Consider the following 25,724-nt stretch of genomic DNA (forward strand, 5'->3'; position numbering starts at 1 on the left):
CCCAAACCTGGCCAGGGGTAAATGCTGATACTAATGAAGCAGGCAACTGTAATGTTTGAGTCAATCCTGACTGTCTCTTTAAATAATTTCCTCTTCCTCAACTTAGTGCCTTTTTAAGGGATCCTCCCTCCTCCACAAATTCCTTCAGTTATTGTGCTGTTTGTATGGTGCACTACTAATAAGTCGCTTCACCTCTGGGTCTTACTGTTTTGCCTGCTGGCTTATTCCTCTGTTTGTCAGCTTCCAGCTTGTTTCAGGATTCTCCAAGTTGCCTGTCTATTCTAAACTTCCGTATCTCTTTTTCTACTTGCCTACTGCATTCAGGATTGCTTCTCAATTATATTGGAGTTTTCCTGAAATTCATCCACCTGACTGCCTTCACTTCCTGTCTGCCTGCTTCGGCTGTAAAGTGAATCCTGACAGTCTCTTTTGTGAACAGCTTACACAGGGTTCAACACTCCTCTATCTTTATAAACCTGACAGGTACTGACTATTTGATCTACAGTTTGTGCTCATCATATTTCATCCTATATTGTTCTTTGGGAAGTATTAAGTAAGTGCTTGGAAGTTCATTATATCATGCTTTTGAACTCCATTTTAGCTAAGGTAACTCCTCCTCAGCTTTTATTTCCGAGTAACGCTACATAGTATTTTCATTCAGAGCATAACTTCTCATTTTGTTTCTGATAATACTTTTAGACACAAACATATCTTATATATAAGCAACATTTATCTGAAATAAGAGGTATCATTGCAGTATAACTGAAGCCATACATCGATATATGTATATATACAGTTGTATGCAAAAGTTTAGGCACCCCTGACAATTTCCATGACTTTCATTTATAAATAATTAGGTGTTTGGATCAGCAATTTCATTTTGATCTTTTAAAAAACTGAAGGATATAGTAATATGTCAGTAGTGAAATGAGGTTTATTGGGTTAACAGAAAATGTGCAATATGCATCAAAACGAAATTAGACAGGTGCATAAATTTGGGCACCCTTGTCATTTTGTTGATTTGAATACCTGTAACTACCTAGCACAGATTAATTGGAACACATAATTGGTTTGGTGAGCCCATTAAGCCTTGAACTTCATAGACAGGTGCATCCAATCATGAGAAAAGGTATTTAAGGTGGCCAATTGCAAGTTGTTGTTCTCTTTGACTCTCCTCTGAAGAGTGGCAAAATGGGGGCCTCAAAACAACTCTTAATGACCTGAAAACAAAGATTGTTCAACATTATTTGTTTAGGGGAAGGTTACAAAAAGCTATCACAGAGATTTAAGCTGTCAGTGTCCACTGTGAGCAACATAGTGAGGTAATGGAAGACCACAGACACAGTTCACGTTAAGGCTAGAAATGGCAGGCCAAGAAAAATATGGGAGAGGCAAAGGCTTGTGAGAACGGTCAAAAACAGCCAACAGACCACCTCCAAAGACCTACAGCATCTTCTTGCTGCCGATGGTGTCACTGTGCATCTTTAAACAATTCAGCACACTTTGCACAAGGAGAAGCTGTATGGGAGAGTGATACGGAAGAAGCCTTTTCTGCACACACGCCACAAACAGAGTTGCTTGAGGTATGCAAATGCACATTTGGACAAGCCAGCTTCATTTTGGAAGAAGGTGCTGTGGACTGATGCAACAAAGATTGAGTTATTTGGTCATAACAAGGGGTGGCAGCAAAAGAACACAGCGTTCCAAGACAAACACTTGCTACCCACAGTAAAATTTGGTGGATGTTCCATCATGCTGTGGGGCTGTGTGGCCAGTGCCGGTACTGGTGATCTTGTTAAAATTGAGGGTCGCATGGATTCCACAAAATAACAGCAGATACTTGAGAATAATGTTGAGGAATCAGTCACAAAGTTGTAGACGACCCAAAACACTGCTCAAAATCTACTCTGGCATTAAGTACAATGTTCTGGAATGGCCATCCCAGTCCCCAGACCTAAATATCATTGAAAATCTGAGGGGTGATTTGAAGCGGGCTGTCCATGCTCAACAACCATCAAACCTAACTGAACTGGAGATGTTTTGCAAGGAGGAATGGTCCAAAATACCTTCATCCAGAATCCAGACACTCATTACAGGCTATTCAACCAACAGAGAGGAAGAGACCTCTCTAAAAGACTGCACATATAGCACTCTGTGCCTGGACTTATAGTGGAGAAATTGGGAATTTAAAATTTAACTTTTATTAGATTTTATTAAAATAAAACACTCAATTAAAAACAACCTAATAGTGGTGGGCCACTTCCTTAATCCTCTGTAAGCCTTTGATGTGTAAAAGGTGCTTAGGAGGAAGTTGTTTAGGTAGGGAGTTATAAATGAGACCTCTTAATTCAGTAATATTCCTAATAGCCAAAAGTAAATCTTTCTGTTACAAATACACATAAGTTTGGCTGTTGAAATAAATTGTTGGTTTCTACTTATTGGATTTAGATAAGTGTAAGTGATGTTCAATGACCTCAGATATATATCTACCAAGTACAGTTGTAAACTACCATCTGAATAGTAAGTATCACTTCTATTCAATTTTATTGTAGAGTATAGTTGATGTAGATATTCAGAATAGATGTGATTTCATATGGCAGAATATGAATCTATATTGTTCTGGATATGTCTAAAAGTATTCAAATAGCTAATATGTATCTACTTGGATCACCTTAATTCCCCAGTTTTGTGGGTATATTATCACCATAAGTTGTTATAGGTTCTCTGAGGATTTATATGCAGTATAAGTGAAGCCGTATACTTTAGATTTATTTATACTAGCTAGTCATACATCTATTATTCATTGCACCAGATACAAATGTAAATACTGTGTATTTGAGGGTAACTTAGTACATTTCATGCACCTAATGTCTTAGCCAGTCTGATTATACTGTATATTATTTGCTATTAGATTAATAAGCTGCATCACCTATTGCCTATGGTTATTTGTATTTCAGTGGTAGAGGGACAGACTAGTATTGTAAATATGTAGCCGCAATATTGTGCTACTGTTTGTAATATTGTCTTTCGTTTTCCCCCTTACTGCAATATTTTGAATATCTTCTGTTCTCTCATGCAGTAGTTTTGTCTCTTCGTGTGACTCAGTGTTGCATTAGAAAAACAGTATTGTGCTAGGTGTACATTACTCTAGAACCGGATACTTGTTTTCTTAAATTTATTACTTGTTAGCCAAAAGTAACTTATTTCTAACCAATTAGGAATATATGCATTTTAAGCTGGGCTAGTATAGTTGTTGAAATACTGACTGAAAGGTATTTTCTTGTATTTATAGGTATTTGCTAATAGTGTGTACTTATGAATAACTTAGTACATTTCTTGCATCATATGTCTCAGCCAAAATACAATGTGCTGAATGTAACTCATTACAGGCTATAGGAAGCATCTAGAGGCTGTTACTTCTGCTAATGGAGGCTCTACTAAATATTGATGCAATATTTCTGTTGGGGCGCCCAAATTTATGCAACTGTCTAATTTCGTTTCGATGCATATTGCATATTTTTTTTAATCCAATAAACCTCATTTCACTACTGAAATATTACTGTGTCCTTCAGTTATTTGATAGAGCAAAATGAAATTGCTGATCCAAACACCCAATTATTTATAAATGGATATCATGGATATTGTCAGGGGTGCCTAAACTTTTGCATACACCTGTTTTATATATATATATATATATATATATATATATATATATATATATATATATATATATATATATATACAGTAAAAAAAAACTTTTGTTTTTCCTTATTGTTTATCCTATTTTACCTTTGAAGATGGATCCTAAGGAATTAGAATTACACTTCAGCACACTTAATCAAAAGGTGGATTACTTGGCCAGGACTTTAACAGAAGTACAGGCAGTGGTCTTAACCCTAAAATAACTTTTTAAAGATATAGTTACTACTAAAACATCTGAAGCACCTGAACCCACAATTAACCCTCACACTCCTTTCTCTGGGTATAGGTCTGACTTCAGGTACTTTAAAAAAGCCTGCCTCCTTATGTTTTCATTAAAACCGAGAACATACAACACAGATAAAATCAAAGTCTGTACTGTGATTTCATACTTAAAAGGTGAACCAAGTGCCTGGGCAAACAGATTTTTTGAAAAGGATGACCCGATCCTCAATTCCCTGGATGACTTTTTTGCCACCATGGGGACCCTGTATGAGGATGTAAACAAGCAATTAACAGCTGAGACTAATCTGAGATCTATTAAACAAGGGAAATGCCCCATGGAGGAATACGTGGCAGATTTCCAGATGTGGAGCACAGACTCAGAGTGGAATCAACTAAGTCACAGAAACCAATTTCGATTGGGTCTAGCTGAACATCTTAAGGATGAGTTAGCCTGACTCAAACTCCCAGACACACTTGATGCTCTCATTAAAATCTGCATTTCCTTGGACAGATGTTATAGAGAAAGGAAGTATATTTGCTAATGTATATTTGATTATGGGGAGTATTTAAAACTAAAAACAGGTGTTTTGCTGATTTATTACCTATAGATAATAAGCACTTAGCTGTGGTGTTATAGCTTTCAAACCTGTCATCCAGGCTGTGGACACAGTGGTCTTGGGGAGAAAGATATTTAATCACTTTAGGTTCAGCTATCTATGCTAATAAGCCATCGCTTATATAGCTAGCTTCCTGTTTTAAGTTCAATTTAGCATATCTGGTTTTACCAAGGTCATGCACTTGCATAGGAATAAATAGATCCTCTTTAACTCTCTCAATTCCAACAAAGTATTGAGCGTGGCCTCCTCCTTTAGGAACGTTATGATCCCCCTTGTGGAGAGATATGGTTAATACATCTCCATCCAAGGAGATATTTGCTATCTTTCCAGGCGAAATTTTAAAAGTATTACCATCAGAGCCGCTTAAGGGAGTCTGATCATCTATTTGTAAGATAGTGATTTCAGGTACAGAATTATTCCTGAAATGAATCTCTACAGCATTTGGCTTCTCTTCCACCACGTGACAGTTATGTTGGGTGCGGGATATACCGGATTGCTCATAATTAATTGGCCTCTTTACTTGTGACCAAATTACATTATTTATGCAATCAATTATGGTGCTTAATCACTTCAGGAGATCAATACCAATAATTAAACGATCAGTTGGCAGATCCACTATAATGACAGGGTGTCTTATCATCCTGTTCCCCAGCCTCACTTTTAACCATGCCGTACCGTAGACTTTTAGAGAGTCATCCCCAACACCTATTACAGAACCATCAAATTCTTTTATTTTAGGTTTGTGGGGTGTTAGCTCATTTAGCTGTGTGTAGTACCTGTGGGATAAAATAGTTGCCTGAGATCCAGTATCAAATAATCCCATGATGGGGTTGGAGACTGAATCCTGGAGCTCAGCTAATACATAATATCTTCCTGCAGTTTCTACCATTTCACACATAAAATTGGCATGATTACACAATTGTGGCCTTCCCCACGTGTTATCTGAATCCGCTGTGTTACCTGATGCAGAAGAAACTTCATTCTTACCGGTCCCCTCTAGAATAGGGTTGACTGGGTTCTTGTGTACTGCATCTGTGCAAATAAGGTTAAGAGAATGCTGCAAAGGAAGAGATTGGTTAGAGCTTTCAGGCCGAGGTTGCTTGTCATCACAGCTAAATCGTCCGTGTCCGGTCTGTAGGGAGAGAATATGATTAGTACCATTATTAACATTTATGATTTCATCTGGTATATCTCTCCCCTTTCTTTCAGGTGATACTGCAGTATTTATGACTGTGCCTGTGGCTCACTGCTGGCCACTTGCGGTACCCCTAAAAAAAGGTTGTTAGGTTGCTGAGCCGTAAAAGCTTGACTCATATTAGTAAATAGTGTACATAATTGACTAACTTGTGTGCTGAGTTGGCCCACTTGAATGGACAAGCTACCTTTACCCATGGACCGATTTTTTTTTGTCCCAGGGTATTGATTCCTGGATCCTTGGGATACCTCAGAATCATAGCTATTCCTCCTATTTTGACGCTGTTGTCTTTGGGGTTCAACTTGTTCAGTTTAGTATTTTGGGGAGCACTATTTACTTGGGGTGTCTGGTTACCCTGAGAGTATTTTTGCCACTTTTGGTGTTTATTTTTACGGGGATACCAATTATTTTGTGGGCGTTCATCTCTTTGGAAATTATTATTTACCTGGGTATGCCCCCCATTTTGGGCATAATCTCTCTGCGTGATGAGCGAATACTAACATTTAACTCCTGTAATTGCAATTCCTTCTCTATGAGGTATAGCGACATTAATGCATATTATAAGGAGCCAAGATTGTAGTATTAGTTTGTCTTGCTTTTTGAGATTCTTGCATTGATTAATTTTTAATAGTTCTTGGAATAATTCACTTTTTTCATTCCACCTTCCATCATCAATAGCAATATTTTTAGCCTTAATTTTAAGCATATCCATATAATTATTTAATTCACCCGTAATATTAAATCTCTTTTTATTTGAAATAATTTTTATTGATATTTAAACAATACAAAAGAATAAACAAGACCTTCACAGAAGACGTAGCCACTTAATGACAGATAGTTAAATGAGACCAATATTAGTAGACAGTAACTAAGATTTCCTAAAAGCATTTAAGACATTTACATTTGTATCGCTATATAGATGGAATTAAATGGTTGATTACTCCTTAAATAACAGCCACGATACATCTTGTCTGTCAGTTTGTCTAGGGGACCTGAGTGGGGTAAGGACACCCCTCATTCCCATCTTAACCAAAAAATGTATGAAGATCTTGAATACAAAGGGAGTACAGAGAATAGCTGGGAAAATCAAAGGGGGAAGAGAAGAAGATAAGAGGGGAAGATGAAGAAGAGTAAGAAAAGAGTGCCTCCCGACCATGACACACCCAGTGGAATTTTCATCAATTAGGGTAATATTATGGTTAACCAACGGATGTATAAAGGCATATAAGATCTCTACTGTATTGGATCTATTGACAATTCAAACAGTATTATATGGAGTCATGTGTGATCCAATAAAACCAGACTTTGTGAAAAGCTTCCTGAGTGTCTTGTAATATTGCTGCCTGTGTGGACATATTGTATATTTGCCTTATTTTATGTAAAATTTCATCCCAGGGGGGAGCCCCCTCCTTCCAGTGACGGGTTATACATATACGTGTAGCTGTACATAAAATTTTGATAAATTTATTAATATCTTTATTAAACTGCCTTAAGCATACATTCAATAGGGCTTGGTTCATTGACAACTGAATGAGGCTATCTAGTACCCTACTTAAAAGGAGTGATAATTTATTCCAGATTTTTCAAGATTCACTTTGTAACCAGATATAGTGGAGAAGTTCCTAAGGGTGTTGTATAAATTTGGCAGAGATATAAGGGGTTTGGTTAGGGAGAGCAAAACGTCTGCAAAAAGAGTGAGTTTGTAAACTGATTGTCCTATTTTAATACCCGTAATGTCTGGGGAGTTCCTAATGTGTTGCACCAGGGGCTCTGCAAACAGCAAAAAGGAGAGGGGATAAAGGACAACCCTTTTCTTGTCCCATTTAAGACCGCAAATCTGTCAGATTGGTGTCCCATTGCCTTAACACATGCCGAGGGATATGAATATATACTCTGGATCGCTGTAATAAAAGAACCCCTAAAGCCCATGGTATGTAGTACAGCTTGCATATACTCCCAGTGGACCCTGTCAAACGCCTTCTCTGCATCCAGGGATAACAACAGAGAAGGCGTTTTAGAAATATGCAAATAATCTATTAATGATATCATGCTTCTGATATTATCTAGAGCTTCCCTATTTTTAATGAAGCCAACCTGGTCTGGGTGAATTAGTTTTGGGAGCAAGTGTTTTAATAGGTTGGCCAGAATTTTGGTAAATTTTTTTAAATCTTGGTTTATGAGGGAAATTGGTCTATAATTATGACAGAGGGACCTGTCCTTACCAGGCATAGGGAGGACTATAATTTTTTGCATATAAAAGTTCTGAGGGAATAGTATGTCCTTGAAGTATATGATTGCTAAATTTGACTAGGTAAGGTATGAGAAAGGATTTAAATAGTTTATAGTACTCGCCTGAAAAGCCATCTGGGCCCGCTGCTTGCGCTGATGTCTGAGTTAAGAGTTGCCAAATCTTGTTGGTCAATTTGGGGCAGAGTGGCTTCCTTCAGAAATTGATTCAACAGACAGGAAGTTTGTTCCGATTTGGAAACTTTCTTGCCATCGTATAAAGAACTATAATAGTTGACAAAGGTGTCTACAATTACTTTTGGGTGGGATATAGATTCACCTGCATTTATGCATGAATATATATCTCTCTACTTTAGCGCCGACTAAAACCTGTGTGCCCGGAAGAGGGTGAAACCTAGCTTCCACCAGAAGAAATGTAACTACAAGTGAATGGGATAACCAGGCACCAACTGACGGAGGCTAGGTGTAATGAGGTCACGGTAAAAGTCAACTTCGATTTTAATATAGCAAATAATTAAAATAACAAATAGTAAAACAATATGTTAAGATAAAAACAATAATGGTAAAATCAATATAACAGATTGTGACTTCTTATTCATGGATCCATGAAGATACAATACATTGATAAAAGATGATATGTCTAAATGAACATAGTACAGTAAGTGGCGTACATGGATAAAAACAATAAATACTGTTTGGAGCTGAGTCTACAACAGGTTAGACGTTAAAAGATAAAAATAACAATAACATCTTGTGTCCAGAAAGATAAAGTGTCCTAAAAATCCTTTTAAAGGTAATCTGAGATTGAAGATTAAAATCCAAAACGAAAAAAAATCCAGTGAAAAAATGTCGTGAAAAAATGTGAGCAAAATCAGTCCCAATCCTTAGTGTATTTGTAATAAGTCGGGATTTGTGTCCCAAAAACACTTCAAATCAAATGTATCCAAAAAAATGAAACAAAATATGAAATAAAAAATGAATCAAAATATGAGAAAAGTGCTTTGGTGCTGAAAAAAGAGTACTAGTGGAGTACTCCAATCCTAGTTAAAAAAGTGTAGAAACCTTTAATCCCTGCTTCTTCTGCTATAAAGGGGTGATTCACAAGGTATAGGAAACAAACATGAAAAAAACTAAAAAATGTAAAAAATACCTGTGGAGAAAAGAAATACAAACAATGTGTAGCAAGTTCATAAATAATAGCTCCAATAGAAAATAGGCTTACCAGTCTACGCGTTTCGGCCCCTCTAGGCCTTTATCAAGACTGGTTTTTAGTATGTACTATCTGCCTTTTATAGCCGTCTCATCTAGTTGACCGGATGTTTAATATTCCAGTACTTCCGGTTTCGCCACTAGATGTAACTTTATTTCTTTATTAAGGTCCCTTTTTTAAAACACTACTGTGTAGTGATATTATATCAATTATAAATGATTTAATATGTCAAACCTGAAGTTATATCCGAAATTGTAACCAAGCTTAGCCTCCGTTATTGTTGACGTCACTTCCGGTTGGGATGGTTGCCGATAGTTACGGCTCATATCAAATTTTACAGTGTAGTTTACAAACATGCTCTCTATAATCAACGTAGTAGGAAACTTTTATAATTTATTTTGTTATTTATTTAAACCATCCGAATTTGTGCTTATTTTTAATATGCCGATTATTTTCCCATTAATATGATCAGTATAATATGTGTTGAACTGCTGAATTACTGTTTACACTTCCATATTGAATGATTCATGTGATGTACTTGTTTGAACTAATAGATTAAGTACTGTTTGTTTCCAGCAATGCAAGAGTTAACTGTGGCAACAGATTTATGTCAGTGTAATTACATGATTTAAGAAGGCTGTGAGCCAGTACACAGCACGGTCTATGAGTAAGGCAGAGAAGCTGAAACATGTCAGACCGCTGCTGTCCTAGCTCTTTTGTTTTTATGCACTGAGAGTGTTTTTATATTTTGTATGGCAATAAAAGCTAAGTATTATCCTTTTACCTGTGGCCCCGACTCGCCTTTTTTTCTCTTGTGGCTGCTTCTATCCCACCATCCCACCAATTTAACTGCATTTAATTCTAGTGTACTCTATGTCTCACTGGCCATTTCTAGTCGTATACTAATCAACATTTAAGAGGATTTCTTGTTTAGTGATATGTTTTCCTTAAGGTTCATATAACTGACCCAGGGGTTACATTGTCAGGTTGTTTTTAAGGGAGTGAGTGTTATCTTATATCTAAAGTTAAAACAGCTATCCAAATTACTTGTATAGAGATCTCTATTCCTTTGGGTCCGGGTAACTGTCCCAAGTGTTACACTTAAGGGTTGTTTTTTATACAGGTGAGTTCTATCTCTAGAGCTAGAGCAGCTTATAAAAATAAGATCTCTGGGGCTAAAGCAGCTTATAAAAGTAAAAGGGGAGGGGGAGTCAATAGTCTTGTATTCTAAGGTTCCATAGTAATTTAAAAAGTTACAAAGTTGGAAGGATTCGTCCTTAAATCGGGCAGACACATATAGTCATGTTATCCTTGACATTGAGGTGTTTTACAGAATCTATTTACACGAGACCACCTCGTGGTACCTCTGATCTATAGAGGTATCTATTGTAGTGGAATTTTCAAGGTCTTAAAAAATAGTTTCTACAGTAATAATAGAAGAATAATAACTGTATAGACGAAACTCAGGATCTTTATATATCCTAGTTGTAGTCTTAATAGACCATCATTTACATTGGATTATTAAATAGACTGGAATTAGTGGGTGGAACCTAATCCATTAATGATTTCTTGTATATATTATGTGGCAGATGTTATGTATATGTGTATAAAAAACCACATATATATATATATATATATATATATACACACACACATACATGTATTCATATGTATACATGTTCTGGGGGAGATGACAGAGGGGCAAGATCTTGATATTGTCAATTCTTCATGTATTAATCCTCTAGGATCTAAAAATGTGGGTTTTTAATAGAAATTCAATAGGAGTGATACTTAAATTGTTCTTATCTTGGGAGTGGGAGAAGGTTATCACAATATTTAATGATAACCTATAACGATTAAGAATCAAGCACCAGGAGAGGAAATTCATCTCGATACTTGATGGTAGCCCATAACGGTTAAGACTCAGGTATAGTGAGGTGATGTGGAATGGGTATGACCAAATTATCCAGCCAAATGGTGATTACTTGTTGTATATTGACCTCGTATAGCTTATACTTCTAGCTTATTTGTGAGGGTATCAAATGATGTTGAACAAATGTGAGAGATCTTCTTTATTATTTAGACCTTTTGGGTACAGACAGTCTATATTAAAAATCCATTTGGATTCAGCAATGCGCAATTTCTTGTTATAATTGCCTCCTCTCCAACATTTTGTTACTTTTTGTATCCCCATAAATGAGAGGTCTTTCGTATTTCCTTGATGTTTAGTCGAGAAGTGGCGGTATAAGGCTGTATCCATATTCAATTTCTCAATGAGAAGTAGATGGGGCTAAAATTTTCCCATTAATATGATCAGTATAATATGTGTTGAACTGCTGAATTACTGTTTACACTTCCATATTGAATGATTCATGTGATGTACTTGTTTGAACTAATAGATTAAGTACTGTTTGTTTCCAGCAATGCAAGAGTTAACTGTGGCAACAGATTTATGTCAGTGTAATTACATGATTTAAGAAGGCTGTGAGCCAGTACACAGCATGGTCTATGAGTAAGGCAGAGAAGCTGAAACATGTCAGACCGCTGCTGTCCTAGCTCTTTTGTTTTTATGCACTGAGAGTGTTTTTATATTTTGTATGGCAATAAAAGCTAAGTATTATCCTTTTACCTGTGGCCCCGACTCGCCTTTTTTTCTCTTGTGGCTGCTTCTATCCCACCATCCCACCAATTTAACTGCATTTAATTCTAGTGTACTCTATGTCTCACTGGCCATTTCTAGTCATATACTAATCAACATTTAAGAGGATTTCTTGTTTAGTGATATGTTTTCCTTTAGGTTCGTATAACTGACCCAGGGGTTACATTGTCAGGTTGTTTTTAAGGGAGTGAGTGTTATCTTATATCTAAAGTTAAAACAGCTATCCAAATTACTTGTATAGAGATCTCTATTCCTTTGGGTCCAGGTAACTGTCCCAAGTGTTACACTTAAGGGTTGTTTTTTATACAGGTGAGTTCTATCTCTAGAGCTAGAGCAGCTTATAAAAATATGATCTCTGGGGCTAAAGCAGCTTATAAAAGTACAAGGGGAGGGGGAGTCAATAGTCTTGTATTCTAAGGTTCCATAGTAATTTAAAAAGTTACAAAGTTGGAAGGATTCGTCCTTAAATTGGGCAGACACCTATAGTCATGTTATCCTTGACATTGAGGTGTTTTACAGAATCTATTTACACGAGACCACCTCGTGGTACCTCTGATCTATAGAGGTATCTATTGTAGTGGAATTTTCAAGGTCTTAAAAAATAGTTTCTACAGTAATAATAGAAGAATAATAACTGTATAGACGAAACTCGGGATCTTTATATATCTTAGTTGTAGTCTTAATAGACCATCATTTACATTGGATTATTAAATAGACTGGAATTAGTGGGTGGAACCTAATCCATTAATGATTTCTTGTATATATTATGTGGCAGATGTTATGTATATGTGTATACAAAACCACACACACACACACACACATATATATATATATATATATACACACACATACATGTATACATACGTATACATGTTCTGGGGGAGATGACAGAGGGGCAAGATCTTGATATTGTCAATTCTTTATGTATTAATCCTCTAGGATCTAAAAATGTGGGTTTTTAATAGAAATTCAATAGGAGTGATACTTAAATTGTTCTTATCTTGGGAGTGGGAGAAGGTTATCACAATATTTAATGATAACCTATAACGATTAAGAATCAAGCACCAGGAGAGGAAATTAATCTCGATACTTGATGGTAGCCCATAACGGTTAAGAGTCAGGTATAGTGAGGTGATGTGGAATGGGTATGACCGAATTATCCAGCCAAATGGTGATTACTTGTTGTATATTGACCTCATATAGCTTATACTTCTAGCTTATTTGTGAGGGTATCAAATGATGTTGAACAAATGTGAGAGATCTTCTTTATTATTTAGACCTTTTGGGTACAGCCAGTCTAGATTAAAAATCCATTTGGATTCAGCAATGCGCAATTTCTTGTTATAATTGCCTCCTCTCCAACATTTTGTTACTTTTTGTATCCCCATAAATGAGAGGTCTTTCGTATTTCCTTGATGTTTAGTCGAGAAGTGGCGGTATAAGGCTGTATCCATATTCAATTTCTCAATGAGAAGTAGATGTTCGCGGATTCTATCCTTCAAGGTCCTCAACGTTTGGCCTACATATTGAAGCCCACAGGAACATTGTAGCATATAGATGACCCCGCTGTCCTGGCATCTGATCAGGTCATAGACCTTATAATTTTCTTTTGTATGATAACAGCTGAAGGTTGCAGATTTGGTACCATGCTTACAAGCCTTACATGATAGACAAGGGAAGAAACCTTTTATCTTGTTTCCATATACGTCTTTAACTCCTGGTCTCTTCTTCTTTTTTAAACTGGGAGCTAGCTTTTTTATAATTTTTATAATTTTTATAATTGATATAATATCACTACACAGTAGTGTTTTAGAAAAGGGACCTTAATAAAGAAATAAAGTTATATCTAGTGGCGAAACCGGAAGTACTGGAATATTAAACATCCGGTCAACTAGATGAGACGGCTATAAAAGGCCGATAGTACATACTAAAAACCAGTCTTGATAAAGGCCTAGAGGGGCCGAAACGCATAGACTGGTAAGCCTATTTTCTATTGGAGCTATTATTTATGAACTTGCTACACATTGTTTGTATTTCTTTTCTCCACAGGTATTTTTTACATTTTTTATTTTTTTTCATGTTTGTTTCCTATACCTTGTGAATCACCCCTTCATAGCAGAAGAAGCAGGGATTAAAGGTTTCTACACTGTTTTAACTAGGATTGGAGTACTCCACTAGTACTCTTTTTTCAGCACCAAAGCACTTTTTTCATATTTTGATTCATTTTTTTGGATACATTTGATTTGGAGTGTTTTTGGGACACAAATCCCGACTTATTACAAATACACTAAGGGACTGATTTTGCTCACATTTTTTCATGACATTTTTTCACTGGATTTTTTTTCGTTTTGGATTTTAATCTTCAATCTCAGATTACCTTAAAAAGGATTTTTAGGACACTTTATCTTTCTGGACACAAGATGTTATTGTTATTTTTATCTTTTAACGTCTAACCTGTTGTAGACTCAGCTCCAAACAGTATTTATTGTTTTTATCCACGTACGCCACTTACTGTACTATGTTCATTTAGACATATCATCTTTTATCAATGTATTGTATATTCATGGATCCATGAATAAGAAGTCACAATCTGTTATATTGATTTTACCATTATTGTTTTTATCTTAACATATTGTTTTACTATTTGTTATTTTAATTATTTGCTATATTAAAATCAAAGTTGACTTTTACCGTGACCTCATTACACCTAGCCTCCGTCAGTTGGCGCCTGGTTATCCCATTCACTTGTAGTCACCTGCATTTATGCGTAAGAAGGGAATGGAAATATCTTTGATCCTATCCCTAATTAAACCTCATTTTAATGTGGCCTATAATGTCCATCTTAAGGGCATCGCCTGGAATAAGGGGTAATTTCAGGGAACAAATTTCAACACTATGTAAAGATTCAAATGATTCACCTCTGGTTACAGACAATATGATATTGGCTTAGTATTTAGTTAAATTAAAACACTAATACAATTTTGGCCAATAAGAGAAAAAAAATATATATTTTCAAAAATATTAATATTAAAAAAAATACTTTTCTTTCAAAAATAATTTCTATTTGCTACAAATATATCATATCAATATCATAAATATTAATAATATCTAAAAGAGTGCCTCCAAATAATATGTCAGTATATGGCCGGGTTATAATACAATATATTTAATAATTATTCTTTAAAATAATCCCCTAATAAAAATGCATATACAAAATAATAAAATTATTGTAAATTCCTAAATTCTTTATATTAGTTAAAATTTATAGACACATTGAAATATATTTGTAGAAAGCCATACCTGAATCAAACTATACACATTTAAACTGTTATAATATGCTATGCAAAGATCTTAAAATTTACCTTATTCACAATAATCTCTCAAATCAGATTTGCATTTAAATATCACAATGAGATGCCAAGGTAGGGTTTGTTAACCTCCAGACAAATATGCTTAAACTATTTAGCCCTAACTGATCCTATATAATTCCAATTTAAAACATCAGAAGTTATATATATTCCAAATGTAAACAGCCAGTTTATATGCCAATTTATCTAAGCTGAAATTAATTCTTAATTATCTACAATTAAGTCAAATTCTATAATATATTTATATATTTGCTAAGATAAATTACTTACCATACAAGCTTAAAACTATACAGGACTGTGAAACACAAGCTTAAAATACTAAGTGCCCTTTTAAATCTGTTAACTGCAGTTTGAATGTAGAAATAATGAATGTATTTGCTTTAAAATATCAAATTATATAGTTCATACATTACCAACATGAGCCAATTTAATATTCCAATATTCCTTGTTTCACCTCATATGAAAATAAGGGTATTTGCAATGTGGATAAAAGAAGTAGCCCAATTTTGCTTAAAATGACTGTGTCCCAACGCAGCAGTTATCAGTCCAAAGTTTTAGCAAAAAAGTTTAGCCAGCTTTTTTTTTTTTACTTTTGCATTCAGCTTATATGGGCTCAATTTATCAAGCCTCTACGGCTGCAAGTTCTCTCAAGAACTTGTTCACCATGATTTATCAAGCAGCGGTCACCAGACCGCTGCTTCCCTAACATCTTCGCCACCTCTATTGTGGTGAAATTCAATCTTCTTGGACGAGTCCGACCGAGGAGATTGACAGCTCCTGCCCACGCGTGATTGGCTGTGCGCGGGCAGGGGGAGGGATTGCATGCAAGCACATATTTGCACTTGTGTGCAATGTTAATTACCTGCGGGTAATTTTGCCCCGCCACAGGTGAGCTGAGGCATACAGGGGCGCGTATACGCACCCCTGTATGCCTCAGCATTGATAAATCTAGCCCTATATCTTAATCATTGGTGAAACGATATGGGAGGCCCTCCGGATGCTTAGCATTGATTGGTTATCTGGTGGCTTTGTATGGGTTCCAATAGTTAATTTATTTGGCTGTCATACCAGTTCCAATCCCCTAGGGGGCAGCAGACTACCAGCAATATAGTCTTAACATTCATTTTTGCTATATTCCAAATATCTCCTTATATTTTTATATCCAACATAATATATTTTCCAGCATCAACAAGTCACATGTTCCAAGTGTATTGGACCATGTCATACTATTCATCCTGATTATTTTAATATGAAACACCAGTATGTTTCTATTGATCATATTGATAAACAATTACACTGTCAATTATTTGCTCTCCCCCAGAATTATAGCATTTAAAATCCTGATATATATTCATACAAACACAGCATATTTCACATTCCCAACAATTTTTGAATACACAGATCCATGTTCATGGCTAACATTCAATGGACATCTTGCTGTAAGAATTTTTTTTTTTTACCATTTTGAAACAACATTTATACATCTACCATACAGCTTATTCTTTAAGTTCCATATATACTTATCTAATATGTTATCGTTATACAAATAGACAATCTGAATTGCATTTCCCAAGAACAATACATATATACATATATGTGTTATTTGAGTATTTCAAACTCACATGAAAATTATATATATAATTTCTTTATCTGAGATTCAGTTTTCTCATGTCTTTAGGTAATTTGAATTTGGATGTCCTATGTGTAATTAGTTGCTTGAGTACATGTTTATTTGACACAGCAGGCACCAATTTGCATCGATGTGTGAATGGTCACTTTCCCACAAAATTTGTCACTTCAGTCAGACTTCTAGACTCTCTTGTAAGAAGTAGGAAATCAAATTACACATTTCCAGGTAGTGACCATAAGGACTTTTGAAGTGATCTTTCTAAGATAACTTGAAAACTATTCCTTTGATGAATGGGAGAGGGGGTTGATCTGTTACAGTGACGTCTGGAGTTTTGCAAATAAAATAAAATTATTTGGTGTACACAACCATATATATTTATTAAATAATATATATATATATATATATATATATATATATATATATATATATATATATATGTGTAAAAATTATAGAGATCAGCGCTAGAAGTGTATGAGTGTGCTGTTGGTCTTAATATATCTTCCCATCCACTACTGGAAAATATATATATATACGCAAGACACTTGCCAGTTAGGCAGAAAACAGTCTCATTCAGTCAGGTGTGGCAAGTCTATGGATGTGTATTATTCATTAATATCCACAATGCTAGTTCCTGTGTGCTGTGGAGGAGTAGGCTGCTCGTCTGAGAGAAGAAGGATGATCCGCCGCAGGGCGAGGTTCCTCTTAGTGATCTGGAAGAGTGTGAGACAAAACAAGCGCCCAGAGGTACACTTTGTGTAGTACATTCAGATAAATTACTTATACTTTAACAGTTGGAAAAAATCCGCTCTCACCTGGTTCAACCTCAACTTGTGAGGTATGTAATAGGCACTTCTGTTAATATACTCTTATCCCGTATCGTCCTCCTGTATGTCCTCAGGTCTCCACTTCTTCCTTGGAGTCTGCAGAGTGTTCCTGGAACTCTGCAACCTATATTTAGAGGGGACTGTAGCTTGTATGTAGGTTTCAGTCACAGAGGGGAGCAAAATGAGAGAAGTGAGGCGGAGACCTGCAGCTGTGGCGTCAGAGCCGGTCTGTAATCAGCATCCAAAAAATAGCAATATGTATTCCACAAGTAGACACCACACAAAGCGCAAAAAATCTCCTGCTAAATTAATTGATGATTCATGCACCCGATTCCCTCAGCCTCTTTTTAAATCTTCTCAGGCCTAATATGCATTGCATTAGCTTTGAAGTTTTGTTACAGAACAACAGAGGTCTGCGACTGTTCCAGTATGGATTTTACCAGCTACCTGGTAAAATCCATACTGGAACAGTCACAGACCTCTGTTGTTCTGTAACAAAACTTCAAAGCTAATGGTGATATCCCCGAAACCGGTTTGAAAAAAGAAAAATTGGAAACAACGAGCAGGTAGATATGAAACCATGACACGTCACTGACGGAACACCGAGGAAGCAGGTACCTGTCTTATAATATCCCCACACGCAACACAGAACTGTCAAAGCAAGTTTAATGTGGTATTGAAAAATTGCCACTTTTTTCTGCTACTGGTGATACAGTTATAATCTGCATTGGGTGTACGAAGATACAAGTTTAAAAAGCTACAGTGTCAGTGTTACATAATTATTGGTGCTGTCCCTGCATTAACGTTGTTTTCCATCACTGGGACTACAAATGTGCCAACAATCAGGCATTTATAAAAATACCAATATTGGTCAATGAATGGACCAGCTCATTAATTTCCACCTAACAACCCGGGTTGTGGACTTTGAACTTTCTACATATTTAGGGGTCATGCTTATGTATTATTGTTATGCAGATATCAATATATAAATCTTTAAAACGCACTCTCAAATAGTATGTGTATTATTTATTCTTTAATCTTTCATTGTTTATAAGCATATATATTTTTCCAGAAATAGTTGGGTGCTAGAAAAATAAGGGTCTGTGTTTTCTTGTTCATATGTATATATATATATATATAATTTAATAACATTCACAGATCTTCTGACATAATTAATGGGTAACTATCGAACTAGAATATCTCCATACTCCCCGAATTAGCGAGCTGTGCTGGTCACTCAATAATACCAAGACTGCTACGATTACCACAAACCCAATAATAATTGAAACTCTTAATCTGTTGCATGAGACCCTTATCCAATACCCCCATATTATCTCCAAACCTTCGCCTCTAACCTCGTTATTAGCTAACAAAGAATTTGATATGGACATAACCACAATACAAAACTCACCATATGAAAAACTTAACAACCTACCTGTATACTCCCTCATAGACAACAAACAGGTTAAAAAACAGGAAACTTTGATGGCTCAGGGATTAATTTTTTTCACAAACTGGTTCACTTACCTTAGAACACATCACTTCCTCACCCAAAATCCACGTTCTAGAAACATGACTAGACCTCTTACTAACTTTTAACTTTTATTCACACAAAACCCAACCCAGAGACACACTGTCTCCAAAATTTACAAAATACTGACTCACACACAACCTGGACAGGTACTAGGTTACATGGAAAGCTGGGAGAGAGATCTAGGTAAGATCATTCTTCCTCAAACTTGTTCACAAATATTTCAACACACTATGAAGACATCGATATGCTCTAACATTGTAGAATTAAATCTCAAAATATTACATAGGTGGTATTACACACCTCATATACTTCACAAATTGTTCCATAAGTCAGATAACAAATGCTAGAGATGTGGACATGTGGGAAGTGACATGGCACACTTGTGGTGGTGGTGCTCAGCCATCCAAACTTTTTGGAGACAAATTATTGCTGAAATTGAACAAAGTTTAGACGCCCAATTCCCATTAGACCTCTTGATTTGGCTTTTAAATAAACCCCCTCATATAAAGTACAAACCGAATCTAAAATTATTCACTATAATGACAAATAGTATTACATTTCTGATAGCAAAGAATTGGAAAAGTAAAGAAGTCCCCCATAGATATATGTGGATACAAAAACCTCAGAATTGATTGAAATGGAGAAAAGCCATTACTTAAAATACGACACAATGAACATTTTTGCAGAAATAACCTCACTATGGGAACACTATACCAACATGTTGAAACAGAAAAGGAAGGGGAAAACCAACTTGGGTCCAGAATACAAGACACAGTTTAACACAATACAAGGTCAATAACCCATCTCAGAAACCTGAACTGGGACATATTGTACTGGCGCTCCAACCAAATATCTATGAAAGTATTATTGACGATTTTGTGTCTGTTTTTTGTATTGTTTAGTTATAGTTATTATTGTTTGCTTATTGTTTATTTTCTTAAACCATATGGACAACCAAACACCACCGAAAAAGAAAGAATTATGGACTCTTTACTACCAGATGTGTGGTGAAAATAACATATCACAGTTATTTCAAAATGAATCAGCCAGTGTATGTATAAGAGGAGCTGCATCTCCACACCTTGTAACCAAAACCCTTCTGAACATAGAAATAAAGCTGATTTACAAAAACAAACAAAAAAAGAATAAAATACCATGTGTGTTGAAGCAAACCCCAGGGCATATCAGAGTTATTGATGGCTCTACTTATTTAAAATCACCTATTACACATCATACTATTCCGATATTGACTACCACTCCCTGTGGTCACACAGAGTATATTACTTTCAACATTATACACTCTTCCATACACCCAATAATTGGGACACCCTTGGTTGGTAAAACACAATCTTCTTATAAACTGGTCACAAAATGAGATAACTTTCAGTCATCCTACTGTAAAGATACTTGTATTCCACATGTAGTTGTATGCAATACTTCCTCTTCCCTTCTGACAGAATATTTACACTTCAAAGAAGTTTTCGATGTAAAGGAAGCCAAAACTCTTCCACCTCATCGTCCGTACGATTGTCCCATTGACACCCTGCCAGAAGCGAAGAGTCCATACGACAGGATTTACCCACTCTCAGAAAAATAATTACAATTTCTCTGTGAATATTTACTGGAGAATTTAATAAAAGGATTCATATCCCCATCAACATCAACAGCCGCATCCGGAATTTTTTTTGTACAGAATAAGGACGGATCTCTTTGTCTAAATATCGACTACAGAGCTCTCAATAATATAACGATTAAAAATCGTTTTCCATTACCGCTTATTCCGGAATTACTGGAACGTCTCACACATGCATCTCTATATACTAAACTCGACTTAAAGTAGGCCTACAATCTCATTCGCTTAAAAGAAGGGGATGAATGGAAGGCAGCCTTCATTACCCGCTACAGTCTTTTCCAATATAGTGTGATGCCCTTCGGGCTATGCAATGCCCCAGCCACCTTCCAGTATTTCATTAATGAAATCTTCAAAGACCTGTTAGATATATGTGTTGTAGTCTATCTCTACAAGAACATATTCTTCACGTACGCAAGGTCCTCTCTCGTCTTCAAGAACATCATTTATTTGCCAAGATGGAAAAATGTCTATTTCATCAAACCACTATTAAATTTCTTGGTTATGTCATTTCACCTGAAGGAATCCAAATGGATGCAAATAAAGTTTCCACTATCACTCACTGGCCTCAACCTGACAACAAAAGATTCCTACAGAAATTTCTTGTATTCACAAATTTTTATAGGAAGTTCATTCCTAATTATTCAACTATAATCAAACCTCTAACCCAACTTGCTCGAAACTCCCAATACTTTTGGTCAGATGGGGCTGATCATGCCTTCAAAATGCTGAAGAATAGTTTCACCTCTGCTCCCATACTACAATTACCTGACCCAAAAACAATATGTTCTTGAGGCTGATGCCTCAAATGTTGGCATAGGAGCTATTCTTTCTCAACGGAACACTATTTCATCTACTATCCATCCAATAGCTTATTTTTCAAGAGTGTTAACTCCAGCTGAATACAACTACTCCGTCGGAGATAAGGAACTGTTAGCCATCAAGTCAGCATTTTGGAAGAACCCAAATTCCCTTCTTTAATATACACAGATCACAAGAATCTGGAGTACCTGAGAACAAATAAAACTATATCTTCCTGTCAAGTTAGATGGTCCCTCTTCTTGGATAGGTTTGATTTTATAATTACCTATAGACCTAGATCAAAGAACGCTAAAGCCAATATACTGTCCCATTTAACTTACAAGAACTTCTATAAATCCAAAGTTTCCACTGTAATACCTTCTCACAAGATAGTTGGGTTTTCTACAACTCTAGAACAGGACATCCTGAAAGCTTTGGAATCAGATCCTGCAATAACTTCAGAATCCTTAACAAAGACTTCCTCTGGTTTATATCTCTATCAAGACCGCTTATATATTCCATTATCCTTAAGACAAAATCTTCTTCAGCATTTCCATGACAACCCCCTATCAAGACACCCTGGTATGTCTAGAACACTTTTTCTTATCAAAAGATACTTTTGGATGCCCAGGATTACTCAAACTGTTCATGACTATGTTAGCTCCAGTGTAAACTGTGCCCGGAACAAAACAGATCATAAAAAACATGTTGGGCACTTGTTACCTTTACCTATTCCCAATAAACCCTGGTAATTTGTTTCTATGGATTTTATAGTTGATCTTCCATAATCTCAGTCACACTCTACCATGATGGTGGTGATTGACCACTTAACCAAATTGGCTAATTTCATTCCACTCAAGACCTTACCCACAGCCCTTAAAACTGCAGAAGTTTTCGTTAATCATATTGTCAGATTACATGAGATACCTTCCACCATTCTCAGTGACAGGGGGACTTCCAAATCTTGGAGACAATTGTGTCGACTTCTCAAGATTGATTCAAGGTTTTCCTCAGCATATCATCCTCAGACTAATGGTCTCACTGAGAGAACAAATCAGATTATGGAACAATACCTTTGTTCCTATACCTCACACCTTCAGGACGATTGGTTCAAATTACTTCCATTGACTGAATTTGCTTACAATAATTCCACCAGTTCCTCTACCTGCTTCAGATGTAAAGTGGATCCTGACAGTCTCTCTTGTGAACAGCCTACACAGGATTCAACACTCCTCTCTCTTCATAAACTTGACAGGTAAGGACTATTTGATCTACAGTTTGTGCTCATCATATTTCATCCTATATTGTTCTTTGGGAAGTATTAAGTATGTGCTTGGAAGTCCATTATATCATTCTTTTGAACTCCATTTTAGCTAAGGTAACTCCTCCTCAACTTTTATTTCTGAGTAACGCTACATAGTATTTTCATTCAGAGAATAACTTCTCATTTTTTTTCTGATAATACTTTTAGTCACAAACTTATATTATATATAATCAACATTTAACTGAAATAAGAGGTGGGGTTTATTATTTGTTTGTTATAAATGCACTTTAGTGTGTATCACATGTGTCTGAGGAAGGGAATATATTATCCCCAAAACGTCACACGGTCACAGTAAAAGTGTTTTGAAAAAATCCAGTGCAAGTTTTCTTTATGCTGTTCTTTATGTTAAGGCCCTACCTGTTTGTTCCTTTTTCGGATTAAAGGCTTCTATGGAATCTGGTTACTGTTTTGCCTGCTCCGAAAAAGGAACAAACAGGTAGGGCCTTAACAAAAAGAACAGCATAAAGAAAACTTGCACTCACTGGATTTTTTCAAAACAGTTTTACTGTGACCGTGTGACGGGGATAATATATTCCCTTCCTCAGACACATGTGATACAAACTAAAGTGCATATATAACAAACAAATAATAAACCCCACCCCCTAATTAGACAAAAAAAGCCAAATCAGCAGTTGTCAAGGTGACCACTGAGTCATAATGACAATAGTAATACAGTGATTTACATAAACTGTCTGAGTATCAATCTTATTCAGTGTTAGTGACTCGGAAGTTAGGAGGGAAGCAAGAGAGCATGTAATATATACAGCGAGGAATATATCAGACCCCAATAAAGATTATCAAAAATAACACACTGGCAATCAATCATGGAAAAACTGGGAGTCAAATGTCATAACAATATATATTGTGTTAAGAAAAGTAGTGCAACATACCATTTGCATATTATGGGATCCCCTACAAATAGAATAGCAGCCATCGGAGCGATTCCACTCGGTACATAATACAGGAAGTAGCGCTCTGTGGTTGTAACATTATACCCCTTTAAGGGGCGGTTTCCTCAGGTGCATATAAATTACACTGGATACATCACACCAATGCTTGGTATTGATGTATCCAGCCTGGATTAACTTCCTGTGAGCTAATCCCTTTTGCACCTGTGAAGCTAGTTTCTCTCCTGTGGATTCTGGGGAAATTTGCCTGCTACTCTCTCCTGTTCTGTAGTGGACTTTCAGTTCCAGCTGACTACCGGGTGACGTCACTCCCACGAGCCACATCCACTGTGTCTCTCACACGCTGCTCTCAACCTCTGCTGCAGCGTCTCTGCCTTGTGCTCTCTCTCCCACAAGCCTCATCAGCTGTGTCTCACACACCCTGCTTCCAGCAGCTGCTGCCGCGTCTCTGCTTAGTGCTCTCTCTCCCAAGCAAAGGATTGTGCCTCTCTGACTGTGAGCTTTTTCTTCAATATTCCTCTGCTTGTTACTTAAATCTCGGTAAGCTGAGTATTTATTTTTTCCAGTTCATATTTTCTAAGCTTTAACTGCTTATTTTGTTTATTCATTGCAATGAAGGTATTTGTTATTTTTAAAGTCATGTCTGATTAAATTTGAACTACCATATGTTGCCAGGGGTAAATAGTTCTACATATTTTCAAGACAACTGACTAGTATATTAAAATCATAATAAAATATATGTAAAACCCTAAGCCATGAGTTATTACATATATTTAAAAATGAAACACTCACTCAAGTTTTTATTTGGTAACCATACTTTTAATATATTGGAAAATCTATTCATGACTTATGCTCACAATAGACTTGTTGAAAGCAGTGTTACTAATGAACTTTCACACACCTGTTACAGAATACCAAGCCAAACTTATCCAGCTGACTTAACTACGATGATGAATCCAGGTGACATAAACGCTCACTTCCAGGAATTATCCAACAAAGTTGACCTTTTAAGTCAGGGACTTAGAGAACTTCAGGTAGAAAACCTGACACTCAGGAATATTATTAAAGAAGGGTTAAGTGCAGCTAAACCCCCTGACACTAACACTCCTGACCCCCCAATTCCACCTCCTGAAAAATTCTCTGGGGATAGGAAATCATTTAGGCAGTTTCATAATGCCTGTAAATTATTTCTCACACTTAAGCCAAAAACATTTCCTAATGACCGTATAAAAGTACTAACTGTCATTTCTTTCCTAAGAGGTGAGCCCAGACAATGGGCAGATTTATTCTTAGAAAATAACGACCCTATTCTAAATTCAATTGATGATTTCTTCAAGGCCATGTCAGATTTATATGAGGACCCCAACAGGCAACTCACAGCAGATTTTAAGTTGCGTAACTTAAAGCAACATAAGAGGCCTGTTGAGGAATATATCTCTGAATTTAAGATTTGGCAAAGGGATTCCCAATGGAATCAGGTTTCCCTAAAAATCAATTTAGAATAGGGTTGTCTGAAAATATTAAGGATGAGCTTGCTAGACTAGATCTCCCAGAAACACTTGACTCACTTATGTCTTTAACTATAAAAATAGATAGAAGAATTAGGGAAAGGAAACAGGAAAGATATTCCCCAGACTCCTATACCAAGGTTACCACCCCTAAAGCTTATACACCCTCCCATAAGAGTCAGGATGAAGCCATGGAGATAGGGTTCATTAGAGGACCCCTGTCCCCTGAGGAAAAGTCACGCAGAAAAGAACTGGGACTTTGCCTCTATTGTGCCGCAAAGGAGCATTCTGTTTCTGACTGTCCTTCTTTAAAGATACAAAGATCAGGTAAGACAAATTTTACCT

This window comes from Bombina bombina, chromosome 5 (assembly GCF_027579735.1).
Source record: "Bombina bombina isolate aBomBom1 chromosome 5, aBomBom1.pri, whole genome shotgun sequence".
Classification (NCBI taxonomy): Eukaryota; Metazoa; Chordata; class Amphibia; order Anura; family Bombinatoridae; genus Bombina; species Bombina bombina.